This window comes from Antechinus flavipes, chromosome 3 (genome assembly GCF_016432865.1).
Source record: "Antechinus flavipes isolate AdamAnt ecotype Samford, QLD, Australia chromosome 3, AdamAnt_v2, whole genome shotgun sequence".
Taxonomy (NCBI): Eukaryota; Metazoa; Chordata; class Mammalia; order Dasyuromorphia; family Dasyuridae; genus Antechinus; species Antechinus flavipes.
In genome coordinates, this window is record NC_067400.1 from 56,785,294 (window position 1) to 56,798,873 (window position 13,580).

Here is a 13,580-nt window from a genome sequence, read left to right on the forward strand (position 1 = left end):
CAGTTTACATGTATATATTGGGCTAATTTCATAAGAAATAAAACTAACTCACCTCCTCTCAACTCATTGACCCTAATTTTATTTTAGGAGTTCATAACTACATCTTAATAAAGTTATTTTCTCCCTCACATTCTCAATAAATTATATAATTATGTGCAGGATCTTTGATTTCAATATTATGGACAAACTCTCTCTATGATGTTGGCTTTGTCTCCACCAATGCAGATAGCAACCTATTTATGACATATTATAAAAGTCATTGGAAAATGTCCAAGAAATTAATCATCTAAAATGTAAAACTCAGGACACCAGTAATGACTTTCAAAGCTAAGGTTTCACATCTGAAGAGTTCTGTGACTTTTTACCAGAAGCAATTCATTTTATGTTAGTTCTAACTTATGTCAGAAATCTAACACTAAGTAAGGTCATGCCAGATATCATTAAACTGCTTAAAGAATTGGATACAATCTCATTTTTAAGATTGGTTTGCAACAGGGCAATAAGTACAGGGGAATTAAATGATATTTTGGGTAAGGGGTGATGCAGAAATTATTACAATAAAAGTTAAATTTTAGTAAAGAATAACAAAATAAAATACTTTTTTATATATAGGTTTTTTAAAAATAACTTTTTGTTGATAGAACTCATGCCAGGGTAATTTTTTACAACATTATTCCTTGCATTCACTTCTGTTCCGATTTTTCCCCTCCCTCCCTCCACCCCCTCCCCCAGATGGCAAGCAATCCTTTAAATGTTGAATAGGTTACAGTATATCCTGGATACAATATACGTGTGCAGAACCGAACAGTTTTCTTGTTGCACAGGGAAAATTTAATTCAGAAGGTATAAATAACCCGGGAAGAAAAACAAAAATGAAAGCAGTTTATATTCATCTCCCAGTGTTCTTTCTTTGGTGTAGCTGCTTCTGCCCATCCTCAATCAATTGAAACTGAATTAGCTCTCTTTATCGAAGAGATCCACTTCCATCAGAATACATCCTCAAACAGTATCATTGTTGAGGTATATAATGATCTCCTGGTTCTGCTCATTTCACTTAGCATCAGTTCATGTAAGTCTCTCCAAGCCTCTCTGTATTCATCCTGCTGGTCACTTCTTACAGAACAATAATATTCCATAACATTCATATACCACAATTTACCCAGCCATTCTCCAATTGATGGGCATCCATTCATTTTCCAGCTTCTAGCAACTACAAAAACAGGGCTGCCACAAACATTTTGGCACATACAGGTCTCTTTCCATTCTTTAGTATCTCTTTGGTGTATAAGCCCAGTAGAAAATCAAATACTTAGAAATTCTGAGAAATTCATATACTTTTTTGTCTTAATGAATTAGCTTAATTGAAACTTTGAATCTCTTGAGGAAAAAGGAAATCTGGGTGGGGAAATAAGCCTCTCAGGCACAATGTATGGTGACTACATGGGCAAACTTTTTGCTTCAGTGCAGATGAATTTAAAAAAAACCTATTTGGAATATTAAATATTTTCAGAATACACTGTAACAACTCCAAAAAAGCTATTAGATGTTATTATGTTAGCTACAAATAAGGGAACCCATTAAAACTTGGCTCATTGATATACTATGTTGTGATGTCAATAACTCATTGATATACAGGTGGCACATGATACAGTCTAAGTATTTGAATATGGCATATTTATAATAGATCAAATTTTTTGGGCTTCTTATCATGAAGTTTTATTTGAAATTCATTTTATAAATAGAAAATCTAGACATCTTTAAAAGCACATAGGAACAGTGTTAAGTTAGTTTAGAAATGAATTTTAATTGAAGGGGAAATGACCTATTTTGTTTCTTATTCAAGTTATATATACTAAATTCAAAATGATTAATTTGATGACATAGATCCATTACGATAAAGTTTCATTTTGGCCTAAGATTCCAAGGTTCAGGACTCAATATATAATTTTTTGAATTCGAATAATTGTTGAATCATTTCTTTTCCCATTCTCTCTTTTTGTCCCATCCAGCAGATTGAGAATGTAGTTCCAGGCTCAGGATTTAGTCTCAATCATTTCTTTGGATACTTACTCAGACTGCTCATTTCTGATCATCATTTAAATGTGTATGGATCCATAGTCCTGTCTTTTCCACCTAATACTAGATCTATAATTTCTTCCAGACTCCTATATATGACAGTGACTTCTTAAATTAAATGTGGCAGAAACAAAATATCTTCCCCTTATTTTTTCCCCTGCTGTGTGAATCAACCTCTTTCTCAGTGTCTCCAGTGTTCTAAAAGACACATTTCTCCATATAGTCCATAGGAATTTTTTATAAAAACATATTTCATGTCCTTCTTTCCTTCCTTTCTCCTTCTTTCCTTCCTTTTTTCTTCTTTTCCCCTTCCTTCCTTCTTTTCTAACTTCCTTCCTTCCTCACTTCTTTCCTTCCTTTCCCCCTTCCTTTTCCCCTTCCTTCTTTCTCCCCTTCCTTCCTACCTTTCATTTCTTATTTATTATTTATGAGACCTAGGGTAAGCCATTTTTTTTCCCTCACAGGTTTGTGGCTTTCTAGTTTGTAAAAAGACAATATTGTATTAGATAACCTCTAATCAGGAAGCTAAGTGGTACAGAAAAGAGACCTCTAGGTTTAGTGTCAGAAAAATGAGTTCAAATCTAGCTTCAAATGCTTTTCTAGCTGTATGACCCTGGACAATACACTTAATTACCATCTGCCTCAATTTCCTCAAATAGGGATATGGATAGCACCTGTTTCCCTGTATAGTAGAGAGAATCAAGTGAGATGACATTTGCAAAATCTTTAGCACAGTGTTTTACACACAGTAGGCATTTAAAGTGCTATCCTTATCCTCAACTCAAGTCTCATAAATAATAAATACAAGGTGGAACTGATATTTGAAAGCACCTTATGAAGGATTTTTATTTCCCCCAACACCCAAACTATATGACCAGAAATAATTCTGAATCTCATCTAGGTGAATCATGTCTTCCACAACTGAGAGACTCAAGAATAATTTATTCCAAACTAGCTATTAAGCTTCCCTATTTAAGTCAAAACCAGTATCAGTCCCCACGTCATTCAAGGAAGAAAACACTTGAACAACAAAAAACTTACCAATCCTTTTTCTCTGATACTTATAATCTCTAAATCCCCTCTGAAACAGGAATTATGCTCCAAAAATCAAGCTATTTTCATGAACATAATCAGAATCCAAAAAGTAGGATATAATAACAATAACAACAATCCCAAAATCTGAAACTAATATTCACTGATCTTGAGTACCCTCAGCACTCCTCTCCCACCTTGCATACCACTAGTAGGTTGCATTAGTAGACTCAGAACACAACACAAGCTAATATCAAAAAATTATTTCCTCTCCTTCTTTCCAGTGCCATGGAGTATGGAGGTTACTTGAACCTTAACAGAGAATTTAGTCACAAACCTTCAAGAGCAAAATATACTGGGGGCTGCAGTGTTACAGAGCCCCCAACTTCTGGATTAGAACACCTAGAAGTAGGATGTGGAGCTATGCAGCACTCCACCAACTCTGAGGGAAAGACCACAAAATCCAGTCAGGGCCAGCTGTGATCTTTCAAATTTCACTTGAGGCAAAGGCTTAAGCTGGTCAACTGAACTGCATAAAGTAGGATGAGTCTGAGATACTTTGAGATCCAGCACTCAATGAAACTTCTATCAGAGAGAAGAAAAATCAGGAAGTGAACAAAAAGGAAAAATTTTTAGAAGTATATCCAAGGAAAGAGTTAAAAGGTTGAAGGAAGAAGAAAATTCAAAAGTCCTTGAAAATAAACAGAAAAATCAATAAAATAAAAAATAATAATAACAGAAGAAAATAGGGCTTTCAAATTTAGTAAATGATTATAAATACACACACATATACATATGTATATATAGCAAAATGAAGGATGAAGATTTAATACCTCAAATACAAATATCTTCAAAAACAAAGGAGAGAATATTTGAATTACACAAAATAATCTTACAATCACAGAATATGGAGGAGGAATAGAACTATGTGTTGTAAAGAGCAGTGGAGCTCAGGGGATGATGATGACATCCTACTAATCTGAGCTTGATTACATAGAATAAAAGATGGGTATTTAATAATAATGAAAAGTTTGAAACACTTTTAGAAGAAAACCCAGAAGTGAAAACATTATTCGTCTTTTGAACAGCCCAAACAACAGAAAAGTAGGAAAAGTGAATAAATGCATCCGAGAAGGATAGTAATGGCAATAATGACAACAGAGATCAGTCAGAAATTGCTTTCTAAATGTACATAAGAAGATAAGGCTGAAGATAGAAATCTAGTAGAGGTAAGAAAGAAGAATTTAGACAGAGCCTATTTCCACTGATGCTATGCCTATAGGTGAATTTTTTTCACATATGGAGGAATGCATTACAACTTGGGAGGGTAGACAAAATGGGAAGAAGGGAATGGGGAGTAAAGAGGAGGGCATGATGCAATAGAATCACATCAAGGGTTAGTGATGCAAATATGAACAGTGTGATCACTAAAAGAGAAAAGCCTTCAAGGAAGTGGGTGAGGAGAAAGTGGGGGGAGGGAATAGAAAAGGAGAAGAATTTAAAGAGGTCTTACTTTGAAGATGGAAGGGAATGAAAACTTTTAAGGGTGAAGGAAGATGGTTGGCCAGTAGAGGTGAAAATCTTATGCCAGATGAAGCCTGGAAGATATGATGCTTCAAGTGACTACTTGTCCTAGAAGGGGAGAAACTGGGGCAACTGGCACCTGTAGGAGCATGAGAACATAGAGAATGGGAGATTTCCAGGCAAATGTAGGAAAAAATGGTTAATAAAGAGAATAAAGATCATAGGTAGACTGCTTAATCCCAGATGTAATGGGGAAAGGCTGCTATCATAGAGCAGTATCCTCTCTGACATCAGCAATAATTGCTATCATTGTAGAAGTGAGATACAATGGAAAAGGAAAATCTTTTCCTCTATGCTATATTGCTACAAGACTGAAAGTGCTGAGAGGAGAGAGCCTAAAATTGAGGCCCTGGAAATTTTGATCTCATGAAAAATACAGTGAAAAGAGAAAAACCAAATAATTATATGAGTCATGAATAAGGGAATAAAACTCTAAGCAGAAATAAAGACACATAATGATAACAATGAGAGCAATTCTTTTTGGAAAGGGGCACAAAAATGAAATTGAAAAGTTAAGGAATAGGACTAGCTGAAGGGAAAGAGAGAAAAGGGTATATCAAATTATAAGAAAGGATTAGGGGTAAGGGAAAGAGAGGCAGTGACAAGAGGGCCACCTTAAAAAAATAAAAATGTAAATGAAGTAACATAATACTGTGTTGTGGCAAAAGAGGGAATCTGAAACTGAAAAGCTCCTGCACAGATAACATTAATGCATCTAGGATAAAAAAGGAAGAAGCTGAATAGGGGGAAAAATGTTTCTATTAAATTTCTCTGATAAGGTTTGGTATCAAAGATATATAAAAATATTTCAGTATGGTGTGTATGTGTATATTTGTATGTGTGGATGTATATATATGACTGATAACCATTTTCCAACTGATAAATCATAAAAGTATATGAACAAGTGGTTTTCAAAAAAACTGCAAAGTATTCACAGATACATTAAAAATGTTCCAAATGACTAATAATAAGAGCAGAACTAGGAACTACCTAACTAGAAACAGCCCTTAGATATTATCTCATATCCTGTAAATTGGAAAATATGACCAAAGAATAGCAATAATTAATGTGGAAGGGATTGTGGATAAGTAGCCATATTAATACATTGTTGGTGGAGCTGTAGAGTGATACAATAATTTGGATAAGCAATTTGGAATTATGCAAAAAAGTGACTAAAATATCTATATCCTTTGAACTAGAAAGTCTATCATTGAACTTTTTTTTAACCTGAATCTCACCTTTCACTGTCAGATGGTAGTATATCCTATGCTATACTGCCATACACTTTTATCTAAAAACCAAGAGCAAGGTTACTGGAACTTTAGTTCTTGCTGTCCAAATATGCCAAAACTGGTGAGATCTCAACATCATGTCTCACACTGCCTTTCACAGCTAGTGGATGGCACTGAAGATTGTAACGGACAAACCTGTTAAAATAATCAATCGGCATAGGCTGTTTCATGAATCATTTGAGATCTTTAGGGGTCTCAGAATATGGGAGCATAGCATAAATGTCACAGCAAGATGACTTTTAACCTTGAGGCTATCATAAATGAGGGGGTCAGCAGCCTCAGTATTTCTGCTACTTATAGCCATGAATATGCCTGGTTGCCAACAGGAAAGTGAAAATGAGACTAACAAACAAAATCAATAGTCAGGGTTAAGACAAGAAATAACTTGAATTTTCTTTCTTTCTTTTCTTTTTTTGCTGAGACTATTGTGGTTAAGTGACTTGCCCAAGGGCACACAGCCAGAAAGTGTTAAGTATCTCTGATAAGATTTGAACTCAGGTCTTCCTGACTTCAGGGCTGGTGCTCCATCCACTGCACCACCTAGCTGTGAGTTTTAAGGATTGAATACAACTAGGGATTTTTTGTTTGTTTGTTTTTAAACAAAAACCTATGGATGAGTATGGAATGGGGAAAAACATTTCCAAAAAAATCCTGTCATGTTCCTGAGATTTTCCTAAGGCCTTACCCATGCAAATTATAATATTTTATCCTTAAAAGATTCAAGAAACTAGGCTCAGGCTGCTGAGGTATTTTCCTGGTCACTTGAGTTAAAAAGTCAATGCACTAGGAATCAAAGGCTCCTCTTTAAGGTTTCTGTTCAAAAGACATGATCATCACCAGAAAGTTATATTCAAGATATCAAAATGCATTATCACCACTGATTACAGTCTCTTCCCCAGCCCTCACCACAATAAACCAGCAAACTAGTTTACTTAAGTATCAAACTAATGACAAGTGTCTCATTTCACACTAAACTTGAATCTAAAAGATAAACCTCTTACCTGACATGAGTCCAATCTGGTCTATTCCAATGAGTGAACATTCATCTTTTTTCCTTTTAAAAAATGTGAAATATACAGCCCTCTTTGTAGTGGCCAGAAACTGGAAACTGAGTGGATGCCCATCAATTGCAAAATGGCTGAATAAATTGTGGTATATGAATATTATGGAATATTATTGTTCTGTAAGAAATGACCAACAGGATGATTTCAGAGAGGCCTGGAGAGACTTACATGAACTGATGTTGAGTGAAATGAGCAGGACCAGGAGATCATTATATACTTCAACAGCAATACTATGTGATGCTCAATTTTGATGGACGTGACCATCTTCAGCAATGAGATGAACCAAATCAGTTCCAGTAGAGCAGTAATGAATTGAACCAGCTACATCCAGTGGAAGAACTCTGGGAGATGACTATGAACCACTACATAGACTTCCCAATCCCTCTATTTTTATCCATCTGCATTTTTGATTTCCTTCACAGACTAATTGTACACTATTTCAGAGAACAATTCTTTTTGTACAGCAAAGTAACTGTTTGGACATGTATACTTATTTTGTATTTAATTTATACTTTAACATATTTAACATGTATTGGTCAACCTGCCATCTGGGGGAGAGGGTAGGGGGAAGGAGGGGAAAAATTGGAACAAAAGGTTTGACAATTGTCAATGCTGTAAAATTACCCATGCATATAACTTGTAAATAAAAAGCTATAATAATAAAAAACATCAAATATAATAATATTTGGTGATGATAACAATAATAGCTAGCATTTATATAGTGCATTAGCACTTATGAAGCAATTTATGTATATTATGTAATTGATCTTTATATCAACCTTAGAAAATATTATCCCAAAGTTTATAGAGGAGGAGACTGACATTGGTAAGTTAAGTGACTTTCCCAAAGTTATATAGCTAATCAAATTCAAATTTTCTGAAGAAGGATTTGAACTCTAACTTGAGAGGTGTTCTCCCTTTATGGTTCCTGGCAGATATTTTGGAGTTTTACTCTCAGAAATAGTCATCATTACTATCATGATCATCAATAGTATTTATATAGAGTTTTATCTCATTTTATCTTTGCAAAAATCCTGAAATGTAGGTGATATTATTATGGTTATTTGCAGAAGAAACTGAAGATATGAATAGTTAAATGATTTTTCTATAGTCACACAGAAAATCAGGGCTTCCAGAGACCAAGGGCAAAGAACTATCTACTGGGTCATCTATGTGCTCTATGTTTTGTTGTTCCCTCAATCTGTAGTGAGTTTTTCTATGCTTCTCAGTTGCTTCTAATAGGCTCCCCTCATAAAACTTTTTCATTATTTGCATATTTAAATTTGGCCAGATAAAGTCAAATGTCATTCTCTCATAAGACAAAATTCAAGCTCTAAACTCACTTAGAAGATGGCAAGGTATTTCAAATTCTACCACATTAGCTCTTTTAGACAACTAGGTGAGATGCTTCAAATAATCCAAGGATGGCCACAATTCAGTTAGCCATCAGTACTTCAATAACTAAAAAATACATTTTATTCTTTAAATGTTTTAAGGAATACATCCATTCTTTAAGTGTGAGTGTCCTTCAGCAGAGATGATTCATTCTCCTAAATTACTCAATGAGAAAATTCAAAAGAATAATTAAAAAGAAACTAGAAAGTTTAAAAAAAAATCTCTGTCACCTAAGTATATTGGTAATAATTATGGCTACAGCTTCTAAACTGGGCTTCTTGCTCTCAGGTTATATTATTTCTAATTTATATTGTTTAAATGTTTGAATGTCATGAAATTAATATTAACAAAATCATTACGGAGATTCCAGAAGTTAAGGCTTAGCAATAATGTGGATAGCACATTAAATGCAAATTTATTTTTTGAAACCTAACAAAATGAATCCAAGATGGCCCCAAATTGGATTGGCCTTTATGCAAAAAAAAGACCCATGAAAAGGAATGTCCTAAATCTACATTTTTTTCAGGTTTACATTTACCTGCTGCGTGACATTCCAGCCATAATTTTCTCTTAAATAATCAAACTCTCCTCCCTCATAGACTCATTTTCTTAAATAAAATGTTCCAAGAGAATGGAGTGTCATTTCAGTAGTGAATCCCTAGGGATTTGGCTCAATCTTAATGACATGTATTCATGTCAGTCCCCTAGGACTTGAGTGAAACTCAGGGTGAAAAGTTCCAAGAACAAGACCTTAAGTTTTGACATCACATTATGGAGGTAAATGCCTAAGGGCTTAGTTCTATATTTAGGTTAATTATACATTAATTTCACTAGGATACATTTCCCAAATATTCTTGAAATACAGGTGAAGACACAAAAAAGTCTCCACCTCAAATTTAGACCAATAATCAAATGCCAAAAATTCAGAGTTTTTCTTGTTTGTATTATATTCTACCAGATTAATCTTCCTGAAGCATTCTTTCCATCAGGTTATTCCCCTGCTCAAAAATATTTGACTCTCCTGTCTACAACAATGAAGCCTCTTATAAACTTCTCTAGCTCTATAATCTGTCTCATTGTCCCCTACTCCATATCCATCTATCCCTCAATATTTCTGTCTCTCAACGGTAATTGTCTTTTCTTATCTGCCTAATCTCCATCCTATCACTTGATCCCAAAGCATTATTATATTTTTGGTTAAAAGGACCATTGAATTTCTCTCTTTCTATATAAATTCTTTGCTTAGTTACATCCCTGACTAATCTTTCTCCTTCTGTTAGAAATTTTATGACTATTTCAACCTCACTTAGCTACCTATTTCTGAACTTACAAAAGCACTTATTTATTACTTAATATCACCCCTTATTATTCCAGGGCAAACATTTCTACTACTTATATCTTAGAGGCTTTATGTAGAAAATGATTTAGAGTGAGATTAGATTAGATGCCCATTAAGATCTAACTCTAAGACAATGAGTCTATGATTCTGAATATGTCTTTTTGTCTTCAAATAGAGCAAAAAACACAGGGAATAGATATCTCCTTCTTTGATGTTACCCTTTCCTCCCTGCCTCCTAAATAATTTCTCTTTAGTTAGCACTAAGAATATTTGTTTTGGTTAAATGAATCTTTAGGCCATTCTTGTTTAGTTGGATCCCATATTTAATAAGAAATGGAAAGACAAATAATATTTCAGTATAGTACTTAATAATCCAGAGTGTTTATCCTTGCCTACATTTTATTTGCTTTTTTTTTTTTTTTTTTTTACCATTAAGCTCATTTATATCTGGATAGTCATATACTACTGACTGCTGCATTACATCATCAATATAAGAGCAAGACTCCATAGGTGGGCTAAGTTATACCTTCTAATGTAGATGCTCACATCTCTGATTAGGAAATAGAAAATATTAGTTATTTCCCTGCTCCCCATTGTACTGTGTTCCACTTCATTCAATGATTACCTATCAACCTTCTTTGTTGGTTTCTGCAAACTTCATTTTCCTTTGCTATTCCAGGAGCTTCACTACATTGATATTCAAGTAATTTTAGAACTGGATGATACCTTAGGGATCATCTAATTGTAACACTTTTCTACTCAACTTTGGAATCATGCTTCTGAGTTCAGCTTGATCTATTTTTGGATTATAATGGGTATCCTCATACAACTCATGTTCCCTATTTCAGAATAAACTGGGAAAATTCTACAGTCAATATTGAGTCAATGGACTCTATTAATATTTGATATAGTAGCTTCCATTAATGTTTGATATAGTAGCTACAAATAAAATATCAATGTATTAATTTGGATAGAAATGCAATTAAATAATTGGGATGAATCTAACAATAGAAGCAACTGCATAAAAGACAATGCCCTAAAGATTTGTATACTAGTGGGTTTGGGTTTGAAATGAAAAATTAGGCTGGAAAATGCCTCTTTCCTATGTCCTTATAGCTACATATCCTACATATTTCTGCTTCTGGCAGCCAATGCTAGTCTTTTAGTGCAAACATTGGTACTGGATGGCTCCATGACAATATTCTGTCAGGACTCCTAGGTCTGGCAACAAACTTGTACATTTGGGATGACCTTAGATATTACTGACTGTTCTGTTGGACTGATGGTGAAATACCAGCCTCTAGGGTGTTTTAAATATTCTAACCACTCAGTAAAATCATATACCAATCAGAGTTCCTTGCTCATGATACAAATGCTCTGTGCTACATATTCATTTTCATGGGAAATGAAAGTACCAATAATTTCTTCTAATACAGACATTCTCCAGGAAAGCATAATGGGAAACGAAGTCTTAAAAAAATGGAAAGTCAAGCAAGAATCTGAAATTGTGAACCTGAACTAGTGTCACAAGAAATAGATTAAGATCTATGTTTTAGTTCCAGATCTGGCTTTACCTGATATATACTTAAACAAGTGATTTTTCTCTTATCCCAATACCACCAATACATTTCATGATCAAGTCATGTTAACTTTTTCTTGTTCAAATATTCAGTATTATAGAAATCATGATACAAAGTCAAAATAGCTATCTTAACTTCTCTTCTCTACAAAAATGCATAATCATGAATGACTCTTTAAATAGAAATAACACTAAAATCATGTATAAATTAGGATATCAATGTTCAAACCATTTTCAAAAGTTCTTTTAAATATATATCAAATGAGATAAAATTTAGAAAGTGCTTAGATAATGTCTGACATGTTTTTTAGTAGTGTCTGATTCTTTTTTACTCCATTTGGGGCTTTGTTGGTAGAGATATTGGAGTAGTTTGACATTTCCTTAAGTAACTCATTTTACAAAGAGGATTAAGAGCCTAGGATTATACAGTTAACACAAGGCCAGATTTGAACTCATGAAGATAATTCTTCCTGATTCTAGGCCCAATACTCTATCTGTTGTTCCTCTAGCTGCTTCTGACATATAATGGGAATAATAATTTATCCCTGACATATAGTAGGTACTTAATAAATTATTATTTCTTCATCTTCTTTATACACAAAATTCAAAAAATTCTTTATAGAACACTGACCTTGAAAATGGTAAAATACTGCAGCAATAGAAGATATGGTTAAATTCTATCAATCAAAGAAGAACATAATTCCAAGGGTAGAGTGCAAAATTTATAATCTTTTGGAGTTGCCTAAGGCACAATGAGATCAAGCTATTCACCTAGGTTATATGGTAGCATCAGAAGATTTGTATCTGATGCTGAAACCAGCTGTCTGTTAAGATACTGCTTCGTGTGTGATTATACATTTGCATGATATAAAAAGTTTTCTAATTACACATTCATATTAGTTGATGGAATAAGACAGTTTTGATTTGTTGCAAAGAACATAAACATAAATTATAGGGCAATAAGTTTAAATTTTAGTCCTAGAAAAATTCTTACATATATTAGATAAGGGGTTAATAAACATATAGGAGAAAAGTGGTAATCATAAATAGCCCCATAACTTCATCAAGTTTAGGCTGTGCCAAATTAAAAGTAGTTCCTTCTTTACTGGATTATTAAATTGAGATATCAGAGATATGTTTTCAAAACAGTTTACTTGCCTGTTAGCCTCTTGTTTAGTAAAATATTTCATGTTGTTCTTGTGGAATAAATGGAAGGAACTATGTGAACTACATCAGTGATGTCAAACTCAAATAGACATGGATCCTTATGGACAGCATATTGACTTAGAAAACCATAAATTAGCATTATCCTTGCTGTGATATATTTTTACTTACCATGTTAAATATTTCCCAATATCATTTTTAATCCAGATTTAGCATACTATTCAGTTAAATTATAAGAAAGTATTCATTTTGGACCCATAATCCATTCTAATCAATATTAATCAATTTTTTTTTTAGTATTAATCAATTTTATAGAATCATATATAAGGTTCCAAAGCTGTGTCCTGCAAATTAGAATTTGAAGTTATCTAAAGGCCCTTAGCCCTTATTTTTCCTTTTCATGGTGACCAAGCCCATGATGGCAGAGATGACAACTAAAGGAAAGTTCCCCTAAATATTTTTACACTTCCAGACCAATCACTTCTCCAATAGGAACATATGACTATCTTATAACCATTTAGGTCACTGACTATAATAACTTGTACCATTTCCTCCTGTCCAAATTAAGGGGAAACCTTGTTTAGCTTTTGTGGAGATACTTACTTCACCCAACATGTGACTCTGCTGACATATTGCTTATTATAAAGTATGTGTCATTTGTCAATTAATAGAATTATTCTGTATTTGGTATAGCTTTTCCAGAACGATTTGACATTTAGCCTTATAAAACCAGGGTCTTCGAAGGAAGAGGCATCTCAGATAATGACGAATATCTGAGGTTCATTTCATTAGAGAGACCCTTTAATATAATGACATTGGCTCAGATCTCTACCTCAGTGTCTTTTAATGTTAAGTGGGATAATTTTAACCCCTACAACATGCACAGGACATCTTTTTGACACCTTTGGTCTATATAATTATAGACATTAATTAGATCCAGAACTGATTGAATGGTTGAAATCAAAGAAAAATCATTCATGAATGAATATTGACTTGGAAATATAGGAAGAAGGGAATCAACATTTATTAAGTGCTGACTATGTACAGGCACTATG

At 33.7% G+C, this 13,580-nt stretch overlaps 1 pseudogene; it reads left to right on the forward strand.

Moving 5' to 3' along the window:
* Positions 1-3,396: 3,396 nt before the first annotated feature.
* The window catches only part of LOC127557012 (eukaryotic translation initiation factor 2 subunit 1-like), a 29,345-nt pseudogene continuing 19,161 nt past the window's right edge, over positions 3,397-13,580 (forward strand).